The following is a 12,931-nucleotide window of genomic DNA, read 5'->3' on the forward strand; positions in this document are numbered from 1 at the left end:
AACAGCTCTTGTCATTTCTCCGAAAGAAAGTTGGGGGTCTCTGTGCCCGGATGAGACCCAGGGTCCGTCTAGACCAAACTTTTTCCAGGAGGCCGCCCCTTTCATCCCATAATAAGCTCATCTCCAGTGCCTGCCCTATAAAAAAAGCATTCGAATAAGCGATTTGCAGGAGCGTAACAACAGAATAAAATTCAAAACGGCCGCCATTAATTCCACACTTACGCCAAATCCGATCGAAACTATTTAGTTTAATTAAGTCAGCAAAGCGAACATACAGTACAGTCAAACCTCGAGTTACAGACGCTTCAAGGTTGCGGTTTATCGGGTTACGGACCTGCCAAAACCTGGAAGTACTGGAACGGGTTACTTCTGGGTTTTGGCGGTCGCGCAGAAGCACTAAATCGCTCTTTGCTCATGCGCAGAAGCACCGAATCGCAACCCGCGCAGACGTGCCACTGCGGGTTGCGAAAGTCCATCCTGCACGGATCACGTTCGCAACCCGAGCGACCACTGTATTGGTTTTTCGGTGCCCCTCAACTGCCCTTCCTGCCCCCCTCCAGAATCTCATTGCCCTCCAACGGGGAACTACGAGCTTCGGGGACCGCTGGCCTGTAGCAATCCCCCCAAAAGCTTGTCAACAGCATTTGCAACATGATCGCCCCAGATTTGCCCCCCCCCGAACACCCAAAAAGCGGGACCAGCCCGTCTCTTGCTGTTCATCTCCATCATCTTTTCAGATAGATTGCTTGGGCCTCTGGAGGTTCTGCTTCACCATCACCGTTGCAAAAAAAAAAACCCTTTAAAAATACCCGGCGGGTGTGTTTTTTTTGGGGGGGGGAGAAGCTGGTGTTCTAAAACTGTAGACATCACCCCTCCACCACCCCCGAGAGACGGACAATGAGAATTTGAATCCTGCGCCGCCACCCACCGGTCAGTGCCAACATGGGGCGGCAGAAGCGATTTCCGCCCTGGCTGCGGTTCCACGTCTTCCAGTTACGAACGCAAATGAAAAAATGGGGAGGGTTTTTTTCCCCAATATGCGCGCCCCCTGTAGGTAATCTCTTAATTATCAACGGCAACGAAATTAGATCACCTGCCTGTTGGATGAGTTGGGCTAGGCTTGAATTTTGCAAATCTATTCTTTCTAATAGATCAAAATTGGCAAGCATGGCAGAGAAGGTCTGGTTGGGGTTTTTTTTGGGGGGGTGCCCTCTCACCCCCACTTGCAAGGAATGCCCTTATTCCAGCCCCAACTTTCTATTTCCCCTTGCATTCGGCATTCGGTCTCTGGAGTAGATTGAGGGAGGGTCAGACGTAGGTGTGTGCATGTTTCGAAGTGGGGCGAGGTGCAGGCAAATACCGTGAGGTTCTAGGTTTTTTTGGGGGGGTGTTGTTTGTTTCAACAGAAAGTTCTTTGCATGCTCTGAGTTGCAAGTGGGCCAGCTAACTCCTCCCAGCATTTGAGAGCAGAAAGGCGCTCGCCGCCCCTCTGAGTGAATCTCTGCCCGCTTGGCTGTCTTCCAGTCCCTTGTTGGCGGGGTTGGTCTGTGCCTGCAATACTGGTTTGGGCTGGTGAGAACGCAAGAGGGACGCGCTGGATCGGGCCCCAGCCCTGCTCTCATCTGGCCTGTCCTTGGTGGGAGTGAGGCGATGTCATCCATTCAGAGCCCAGGCTTGGCAGAATTGAATTCTTTCCTAAGGATGAGCAGCGTCTGGTTCAGTGACTCATGCAGAGGGAGAACAGTAGACTTCTCTGAAGACTGCTTTGAGCACCCTGAAACTAAACAGCCGAGGGCATGGTTTTTTTAAGGTGGGTTTTGTTTTGAAAAGTTGATATCAAAGGTAGGGAATCAGAGATAGCCATATCTGTTGCTACCTCCCTGTGGGAAAAGCAGGGTTTTTTTTGGGGGGTGCAGCAGGGGGGGATTAATGAACAGTGGCAGAATCCCACTCGATAGACACATTTGAACCTAAAAGTTATAACCAAGGGAATCACCATCCCAGCAGGCCTACGGAGATGTGTGTTTGTGGCTGATTTGCGCCCACTAAATCCAATGGGTCTTCTCTGAGATTCCAACTCTGTTTTCCCCCGATGCTAGAATCCTTCCATCCTATATTGCCCGCCCCATCGTCGTCCCCACAAAATGGGACATTTCCCCCATCTTAAAAAAGGAACTGTGAGTGTGGGGCGTCGGGCACGAGAAAAGTTCGTCCTTTTTTAACTCGCCGGCTTTCTGCAATTCCACTTGCTTTCGTTCAGTTGAGCAGGTGGGATGGTGACTGCAGTATGAACGCTTTATAAAAAGGGGGGGGAGAGGAAATTTTCGTGGCAGCTGGCTTCCGGGAAAGCTCTGAGCAGGGAGGTCTTTCCCAACATCCCAGAATACTACCTACTCAGGCTGCAAAAGCTCAGAGCGCCCTTCCTTGTTTGGAGACCCCAAGAAATTAAAGAATTCTGGAAGGAACGTAGTCCAGGGCCTGTGGGTCAAATTAGACCTGCCTGGACTCATCATGTGACCAGGTGACTGACATGTCGGTAGCCTTGCCCACTTAACAAATTTAGCTCCAATTTAGCTCTCTGCAGTAGATACCTATTTACACCCATGAAAATTGGCACGCTGCTGAATCCAAGGCATGGATAAAAAAATTGGTTCAGTTCGCATTTAGCTGCAGAGCTATCACATTCGCCCTCCCCGAAGGAAAACCGAAACACTTTTTGAAATTTGCATCGATCTGAATTTTGCAAGGTGGTTCTCCGGCCAAAGAACATTTGCAAAAAAATAAATAAATAAATTGCATTAAACAAGGAGGGGAACAGCTCGCGAAAATGTGCACAACAGTCAAAAACCGCATGTGGAAAATGTGTTTGCCGGGAGAAATTTGCATGGGAAAATGCCGGTGAATTTTCGTGAGGGCTTTATTTTTGGCGAATTGCTGCGGAAAACTGAATCTGAGACTGGAAAAAAAATTAGAAAGAGAGGGAAAGGAAGTTGGCAGGCCCTTCTTTGCCAGGGAGCAATAGATGTAGGGTGGAAATGCTGTTTTGAAAACCCTGACGTTGTCAAGATAAGACAATTTATTAGCCACGTTGATGACGTCAATGCATTTTCAGGTTAAGAATGTATTCTGTAGGCAAGATAGGCAGCCAGCACATTTGCAAAGCTAAGCAGGGTCCAGTGTGGTTTCAAACTGGATGGGGGACCACGTGTTGAGATTCTGGCATTGCAGAGGCCCCTTCTAACTGTAGGAGCCAAATCCTAGGGGCCGAGGTCCCTTCGGAGTCCCCAATAAAATGTTTGAGGGGACCGCCTCTCCCCAAAAGCTGATGGGCATCGCCGTTCAAATGTTGCGTCTTGCGATCAGTTGTGCGATCGGTTATACTTTCTTGCCCTTCCCAAAAATTTTATTCAAGTTGGCACCCTGGATTCCAACTCTGATTCTGTAATTCTACTGGATCCATCTACACCCACCCCAAAATGCTAAAAAAAGTTCACCTTCTTCTTCTTCTTCTTCTTATTATTATTATTATTATTATATATTAAGCACTTAATTTTGGTCTGTTGGTTTATCGACCAGCAACTGATGGAAGAGGGATCTAAAATAAAATAAACAAAAGCACCTTATTACTGACCACAGCCCAGGCACCCACCCCAGATCTGTGGGGCAGGGTGCTTCGACTTCGTCTCCCAAGGCAGCGCCGCTGGAGACGGAACGTCTTGCCCCCAACCTCCCACTGATCTACATGATTCACACTCGCAGCCCCAGAAAGGACAGCTTTGTGTCGCTTGCGGGGACTTGTGGCCGCCCAGATGTCTCTGAACTGCAACTCGCGTCTTCCCTGACCATTAGGCCATACTGCCTGCGGGGGGACTGTTGGGGCCAGTGGAGTCCTTCCATCCTTTGTCACAAATCTACAGGCTGCAAATGGGAGTTTTTCCGCAGAGCAGAGGCTCAGGCGTAAACGCAGAAGCTTTGCAGATTTGAAGATTTGACCCTTTCCTGGTAGGCCGTGGCCTTTAACCTTTCCCTCCGTGTTTCCTGCTTGGCCGCTGCCCCCAAAAGAAACAATAGGCAAAATGTAAATAGAGCTGGAGATTGCCAGGGATTGAACCTGCAACCTTTTGCATGCAAAGCTCAACAGGTTTGGCGGTTTTGTGCCATTCCCGCAACCTGCCTGGCCTGTTTAAGCGGAGACAAGCGGGTGAATCGGGACTGCTCTCGAACCGTTTTCAGCCCTCGCGGGCCACACAGTCCCCTCTTAACTCCTGGGATCATCGAGTCAAAAGGGACCCCACGAGGTCATCCAGCCCAGCCCACTGTAGTGCGGAACTCGAATCCACAACCCCGAGATTCGACGTCTCGCGGTCTGCCGGCGGAGCTCGCTTTGGGCATTTGTAGCATGTACAGAGCTCTGCTGGCAAAATGTAAATACAGCTGGAGATTGCCAGGGATTGAACCTGCAACCTTTTGCATGCAAAGCTATAGGCTTCTCCTAAAAACAACGCAATATTCTAGTCCTCATTGTCCTGGGTGAAGGGTTGGTTTAAATAGAAAGCTGCTTTATACTGAGTTGGGCCCCCTGGGCAGCCTACACTGGCTTGCAGCAGCTGTCCAGTATTTTGGAAAGCCTTTCCCAGCCCTGCTGGGAGCTGCCATCGGAAATCGAACCCGGAATCTTCTGCAGGCACTCTGCCCCTGAACTGAAACCCAGAAAACAGGGCCTCTAATCTGAACAGCCCCACCTCCTGAATTGGCCAAAGAGGGGGAAATTGAGGTGGTTTGCGCTGAGATTCGCCCCGCCTTTTAAAAATAATAATGAGGCGTTTGGGCGCATTTCCACAAACACAAATAAAAATCACAGACGCAACCCAGAGATAAAGAGCCATGCAGCGATCGAACCTATGCAACCCTGCCGTAGCTGCTGCACTTACGGATTTATTTCTGGCACCCCCGGGTGGGAAGAGTCAGTCTTAAGAAAGGAGGACGGATGTGCAATTGTTCCAAGGCAGAAAACTTTTTTTAAAGAGGAGGAGGGGGAAGGGTCGAAGCCGCGGGAACCGTAAACGGAATTGGGAACTAAGTTAGGTGGTGTGGAGAGAGGCGTCTCTTTGTAGGGGTGCAGGAAGAGCGGCGGTGCCCGGAGGCGATTTCCGACTCGCCCCAGGCGAGCTGCTGTCGGCGGAGCAGCTCTGCCGACAATCAGGGAGGCGAGGAAGCAGGGAGGCTGCGGGTTGAAGAGAAGGAAACTCTGGGGTGTTTGGGGGGGGCATCCCGTCATGCTCCCCCATAAGATGTGTGTGGGGTGCTTTGGCCTTCCGACAGCTCCTGAATTGAATTGCACCCTCCATGCCGTCTGGCTAGGGAGGTTGAGGCTGTGAGAGTCCGGCCACAAAGGGAAGTGTGCTGGTTTCTGTGAGGCGTGGTCTGAGTCCAGTCCGAGGTCGAGGGAGCAGTATTGATGCCGTCCGTCAAAGCTGAAGCTGGGTCCATGGCAGGGAGTTTTGCAAGGTCAGAAGATCCGGCAGGAGAGGGTGCAGGCAGGAACTGGCTAGCGACAATGTTGCTCCCGCATGGGGCTGGCTTGGTTTTATCTGCCCTGAGGCATAGGGCGGCCCCAATCCTCAGGTGACTCACCTCTCCTGGCCTGGAGGCGAGCACTCCTCCTGCGGGAACTTAGTTCCCTCCGCCTCTCTGCCCTGAGCCTCTGCAGCTCAGGAGAGGCTGGAGGGTTCCCGGACCCAGAGGCAACCTCAGCTTCCTCTGACAGGGCTGAGAGTGGAGCACCTGCAGGCAATGGGTTCTCTATCACCTCAGGAGCCAGAGCAGACTCACCTGAGGATCCAGCACAGGTGAGGACCCTTCAGGCTCAGGCCCCAGCCCCGGCTCAGCTGGTTCTGGAGGTGGGGACTCCTGTGCAGGCTGGGATTCCTCAGCCTCCAAGTCCGAATCCCAGGCAATCACAGGAAGGCTGCTTGTTCGCCCCAGTCCTGAAGAAGCACTCTCCTTTCCCGGGAGAGAATGCCTCTTCAGAATAGAGGCACTCCTCCATCTCTCGTGTGCAGCAGGGAATGTTCCTTAGAGCAGGGACAAGATGTCCCCTCACCCTGGTCGTCCAGGGACACGCCAAGCTCCCTTCATCCCCGACCGTCGGCGGCGAGAACTTCCCCGTAGCGCCATTCGCACTGTGGACTCTGCGCGAGAAAGTCTACTCCCACTTCTATGCAAGGCACACACACTCGGGGGGCGCCCTCCTGCCTTCCTCATGCACTACATATTTTTTATACTTTGGGGGCGGTTGTCTGAAAGGGCCCGCGGGGGCAGAGGGGAGAGAAATCATGTACAGAATATTGTATTTACCTTTATGGTGCTATGCCGGAAAGGGGGCGTCCGACGCGTCTCCCTGGGTGTCTCCACCCTCTCACCCAAAATCGCTTCCCGGCCCCCGACAAGGCGATTTCGTTACAGCGATAGGTCTTTCCCCCTTCTCTTTCTTTTAAATGGGTCTGGCCGGAGGGGCAAAGGGCATAAGTGTCTAAACTGACAATCCTTCCTTGTAAGCCAGGATAATCTCGCAATTTGGCCGGGGTGGGGAGCACTGTGTATATATATCTATATCTTTTTTTAAAAAGAAAAAGAAAACTTCTTTTGCAATATAATTTTATTAAATTGCTGCTTCTCTCTTTTTTGTTTTGGAAAGGAAAACACACACAAACACAAACACCAGCTTCTTTTAACTTGCACATTTGTGGATTTGAGGTGGGGGGCGCTCCCCCCCCCACAAGATGGTGGGGGAGGGGGGTTGCCCCGAGGGAAAATTAAGAAGCGGTGGGTTTTGAGTCGATTTAGGGTTTTCCGTTGTCCTCAAAAGGTCTGAGATAGTGTTGTAGCAGGGGGAGACACCGTAACCGTTCCCCAGAAAAATATTGGCAAGCTAATAGAAGCTGCCCTTTGACGACGGCTTGTAGGATGAGACTATCTCCCAGCAACAACCCCCAGCTTCTGCCCCCCCAAAGTTTATTTCAGAAGAGACCTAGAAGAGCCTTATCCCCAGATTTCTCCCAGATTTCTTGCAAAACGAGCCACTTCCAAACTGATTCAGCCTGCGCGTGAAACCCTCCTTTTCCGTCTCTGATGGAACCACTCCGAATCCGGTTTAGCCAAGGACGCCGGAAAAGAAAGACGTGGGAGCGGGAGGGAGGCGCCATCGCGGTAGAAATCCAGATTGAAACTGGATTAAGCGTGGGTGTGTCATTCGCCCTCTGGCGCTAGTCGGAGGAGAGGCTGCTTAACCGCTCTGTCGATCGCTGCATCTGTTTCCCCGAACCCTGAGAGTTTGGGGGAAGTTGTTATTTGTGGGGGCTGCCTTTGGAAATAAGGTTTTTATTGGGATCAGTCGTGGTTTGTTTGCTTTTCCTGGCATCGCCCTTTCTGCTAACACACACAGGCTTCCCTGTCCTGTCTCGAACCTACAAGATTGTGGCGTGCGCTGTGATTTTCTGGTCCCATAACCTGTCGCCGGACAATAATACAGCAAGGACAATAACTGTATACTCGCGCCAAGGAAACAGAAGCCAGCAGCATTCTGGAATACCAAAAATATAATTTATGCTGTGCCTATGAAATTTACTGCTGGATTGTTTTTCCTTGAGCCCTAATCACCTATTTACCCCGGGTAATTTTTGCTCTTTTAAATCTGTGGCGTTGCTATATTATTATCCCCACACACACTGGTATGAAAGGGCCCCAAATTCAATACTGGAAGAAGAGATTTGGCCCCCCTCATTCTACTTCCCTCCTGGCTGATGCAGTGCTGTCAGGATTGGCCGAGGGGTAGATCAAGTGGGCGGGGCTTGGTTGAGGGGGAGGAGCCATTGGGCAGGGCTAAGTTGGTTGGCACGCCCACTCGCCCCTATTATTTGTTCGGTCTGATTCAGGAAAACGTGCAGATGGCTGACTACACAAAACGCATTCTAAGAAATCGCACCTATACAAATGAAAGAGTTATTAACTGTTCTTGACTGCAAATAAAACAACGATTTGACACGGATGTGATTTGCAGCCGTTGAAGGGACAGGGAAGGGAATTAATTTGGTTCGCTTTTCAGTACGATCAGCCCAAGATCCTGGGGTCCTTCGAAATCCGAGCATCCGCAAACTTTGCAGCGCAGTTCTGCAAACGCCACCCTGCAAACGTTGCCGTATTTCAAGTTGTTGAGTTTCAAAAAACCCGAACGCTAATTCCGTCACTGGAATCCCGGGGAAATCCTGCAGATAGAATGCACTATATTCCTATCAATTGTCTATTAGGGGGGAAATGCATGGTTGAGGCAAAATTACCTACAAAGCAACTACAGGGGTACCTTGGTTTAAGAACAGTCCGGTTTAAGAACGATTTGGTTTACAAACTCCGCAAAACCAGAAATAGTGTCTTGGTTTGAGAACTTTACCTCGGTCTAAGAACGGAATCCGAACAGTGGAAGGGCACTGGCGGCAGGAGGCCTCATTAGGGAAAGCGCGCCTGGTTTAAGAACGGTTTCGGTTTAAGAACGGACTTCTGGAACGGATTAAATTCATAAACCGAGGTACCACTGTATATTAACGGGAGCGGATTTTTCTGCGGGTTTTTTTAAAGCAAACAGATGCCGAAATCGAATCGAGAAGACTGGATTTAAGATAGGGGGAGTGTGAAACTAAGAGGAAGCCAAGACTTGACAAATTTATCGGCCTGTACCGCTTTCTCCGACAGCACTGCACAGCTGGGAGGTCGCCGTCCCCAAGACCTTCAGCCACACTTTTCCGTTTGTGAAGTTTTATCCTTTTGTGTTCATGTTCCCTGTTGTCACTGCGTAGTCTGGAAGAGGAGGAGGAGGAGGAAGAGGAAGGGAACATTGGGGTGGGGTGGAGGGATAACCGAGGCAAGAATGTTTCTCAGAGTCGGGCCAAGATCCAGCCGGCGTCAATTCTCATTTCCTTCAATCTTTTATTTCCCCCGATCCCCTCTTTTCCGTATATCTGACCGGAAGTTCGTTTTCTTCCCCTGACGGTGACGCGCAAACACACTTCTGCCGTTTATATTTTACAGATGTCGCAATAATAGTTTACTCTCTCTCTCGCTTGCTGCTTGCTAAGTTAGCACACGTATTCAGTGTTGTCAACGCCGGGAAGAGTGAACTGAAACCGTTTCCCGGCCAAAGAGGAAATGGATCTGGCCTCAGGGGCGTCCCGTCTACACCACAGCCTTAAACTGGTTTAGCGGCCGGCCTTTCTCTGCTGGGAACAGTGGGTTGCACAGAACCCGACTCAGAGTAGATGCGTTGGAAAGTTGCATCTGGAACCCTTTGTGTCAAGCCGATTCTTTCGTTCTTCGAGGGGTCTACTCTGAGCACAACGAACTTTCAAGCCCGGCCCTCTCATGCTGCAAGCAGGGATCGTCAACCCACAGTTCCCAGGCGCCCGGCTAAACTACAGTTCCCAAGGTTCGTTGGGCAGTTGGGGTTTGTGTGGAGGTGTCGCTATACATCGTAGACGTACCCGACTGAACGAAATAATCGGCTGCATCTCAGATCTCGGTCCGCCAACACAGCAATCTGCAATTCATCCCTCTCTCATTTCAGCCGGGCTCACCATGGCCTCCCCATTCACTCACATGCACACACAGGCTTGCTTTTCTCCAGTGCTTTTCACAATATTTGATTCTAGCATTCGTCATACACGTACTTTTTTTTGTTTTTGTTTTAGCCAATGCACTTTTCTTCCTTGTTTTTTATTTTAAATGTACCATTATCCGAAAGCCGGCTCTGGTTTTCGTTCCTTTTCTCTCCCCCCCCACCCCCACCCCCTATGCAAAAGGAAAATAAAAAAATAAAATTCCAAAAGGACAATTTAAAAAAAAAATGAGAAAAAAATAAGAAAAAGGGCGGAAAAAAAATAAGAAAAAAGTTGCAAAAAATGAGAAAAAAATGTATAAAAATTAAATAAGCTATGCTTTCAACTCTCTCGCAGCCTCTCGTGTCTTTTGTATATGCAAGTCTCTAGGTTTGCATTATTATATGCAATTATTATATGCAAATGACTGAGCTTTTTGGCCTTCTAAAAAGAAAAGGGGAAATACTGCATTGCAAAGCAAGCCTCTTGTGTCTTTTGTATATAAGGTACATATATAGCTTTTACAGAGTTAAAGCCTACAGGTCCAATTGTGGCTCACTATCTCCATCTGCTGACCAAACAGGGTTAGTGTTTTGCCCTCGCTTTCAAAAGCAAAGAAGGGCTAAAAGCTTCACCGGTTGGATTTCTACCTGTCAGGCAGCTGCAAAGGGAAAAAAGAGATACGATAGCCATTTTCAAACATCTGAAGGAATGTCACGTGGAAGGTGGAACGAGCTCGTTTTCTCCTGCTCTGGACAGTAGGACTCGAACCCATGGCTTCCAGTTACAGAATAATAATAATAATAATAATAATAATAATAATAATAATAATAATAATTTATTTATACCCCGCCCATCTGGCTGGGTTTCCCCAGCCACTCTGGGCGGCTTCCAACTGAATATTAAAAACAGTACAGCATCAAACATTAAAAACTTCCCTAAAGAGGGCTGCCTTCAGAAGACTTTTAAAAGTAAAATAGTTGTTTATTGCTTTGACATCTGCTGGGAGGGTGTTCCACAGGGCGGGCGCCACCACCGAGAAGGCCCTCTGCCTGGTTCCCTGTAACCTTACTTCTTGCAATGAGGAAACTGCCAGAAGGCCCTCAGTGCTGGATCTCAGTGTCCGGGCTGAACGATGGGGGTGGAGACGCTCCTTCAGGTCTACTGGGCCGTTTAGGGCTTTAAAGGTCAGCACCAACACTTTGAATTGTGCTCGGAAACATCCTGGGAGCCAATGCAGATCTCTCAGAACTGGTGTTATGTGGTCCCGGCGGCCACTCCCAGTCACCAGTCTAGCTGCTGCATTCTGGATTAATTGCAGTTTCCGGATCACCTTCAAAGGTAGCCCCACGTAGAGCGCATTGCAGTAGTCCAAGCGGAAGATAACTAGAGCATGCACCCCTCTGGCCAGACAGTCCGCGGGCAGGTAGGGTCTCATCCTGCGTACCAGGTGGAGTTGGTAGACAGCTGCCCTGGACACAAATCTGACCTGTGCCTCCATGGACAGCTGTGAGTCCAAAATGACTCCCAGGCTGCACACCTGGTCCTTTGGGGGCACAGTTACCCTATTCAGGACCAGGGAGTCCTCCACACCAGCCCGCCCCCTGTCCCCCCAAAACAGTACTTCTATCTCGTCAGGATTCAACCTCAATCTGTTAGCCGCCATCCATCCTTAGCCTCCAGGCACTCACACAGGACCTTCATCGCCTTCACTGGTTCTGATTTAAAGGAGAGGTAGAGCTGGGTATCATCTGCATACTGATGAACACCCAGCCCAAACCCCCTGATGATCTCTCCCAGCGGCTTCATATAGATGTTAAAAAGCATGGGGGAGAGGACGGAACCCTGAGGCACCCCATAAGTGAGGGCCCAGGGGTCTGAACACTCATCCCCCACCACCACTTTCTGGACACGGCCCAGGAGGAAGGAGCGGAACCACCGTATAACAGTGCCCCCAGCTCCCAGCCCCTCTAGACGGTCCAGAAGGATGTTATGGTCGATGGTGTCAAAAGCCGCTGAGAGATCCAGCAGAACTAGGAAACGACTCTCACCTTTGTCCCTAGCCCACCGGAGATCATCAACCAGCGCGACCAAGGCAGTTTCAGTCCCATGATGAGGCCTGAATCCCGACTGGAAGGGATCCAAATGGTCCGCTTCTTCCAGGCGTGCCTGGAGTTGTTCGGCAACCGCTCGCTCAATCACCTTGCCCAAGAATGGAAGATTTGAGACTGGGCGATAGTTGGCCATACTGGCCGGGTCTAAAGATGGTTTTTTAAGAAGCGGTTTAATGACCGCCTCTTTCAGCGGGTCTGGGAAGGCTCCCTCACAGAGGGAAGCATTCACCACCCCGCAGAGCCCATCGCCCAGCCCTTCCCGGCTCGCTTTTATCAGCCAGGATGAGCAAGGATCAAGGAGGCAGGTGGTCGGTTTCACCAGATTGGAATTGATCCCATGTAACAGGACTAGACAGAACTCTAGCACTCTCTCACTCTGGCCCTGCTCCCACGGTGGAGTCTACCTCCTTCTGAATCTGAGCAACTTTATCTGCAAAAAACTTTGCAAAAGCATTGCAGGAGATCTTGGGGCCCCTACCAGGCCCCGGTGGTGCAGGTGGTTCCAATAGATTGCGAACCACCTGAAAAAGTCTCCTGCTGCTGTTTTCTACAGATGAAATGGAGGCGGTAAAGAAGGCCCTCTTCACCGTCGCCATTGCCACTTGGTAGGCTCGATGTTGAGCTCTAACCCGTGTCCGGTCTGATTCAAAATGTCTAAATCAGCCGCTCTGAGAGGCAGCTTCCCACAAATATAAAAAACATAGTAATACACATTAAAAGGCTTCCCTATACGGGGGTTAGGGACACGGGTGGTGCTGTGGTCTAAACCACAGAGTCTAGGGCTTGCCGATCAGAAGGTCAGCGGTTCGAATCCCCGCGACAGAGTGAGCTCTCGTTGCTCGGTCCCTGCTCCTGCCAACCTAGCCGTTCGAAAGCATGTAGATAATTAGGTACCGCTCCGGCGGGAAGGAAAAGGGCATTTCCGTGCGCTGCTCTGGTTCGCCAGAAGTGGCTTCAAGAACACTGTCCAACCATCTCGCCCTCCGTCGTCCCCTTCTCCTCCATCTTTCCCAACATCAGGGTCTTTTCCAGGGAGTCTTCTCTTCTCCTGAGGTGGCCAAAGTCTTGGAGCCTCAGCTTCAGGATCTGTCCTTCCAGTGAGCACTCAGGGCTGATTTTCTTCCGAATGGAGAGGTTGGATCTTCTTGCAGTCCATGGGACTCTCAAGAGTCT

The sequence above is a fragment of the Podarcis cretensis genome (assembly GCF_951804945.1).
Source record: "Podarcis cretensis genome assembly, chromosome: 18".
NCBI classification, from domain to species: Eukaryota; Metazoa; Chordata; class Lepidosauria; order Squamata; family Lacertidae; genus Podarcis; species Podarcis cretensis.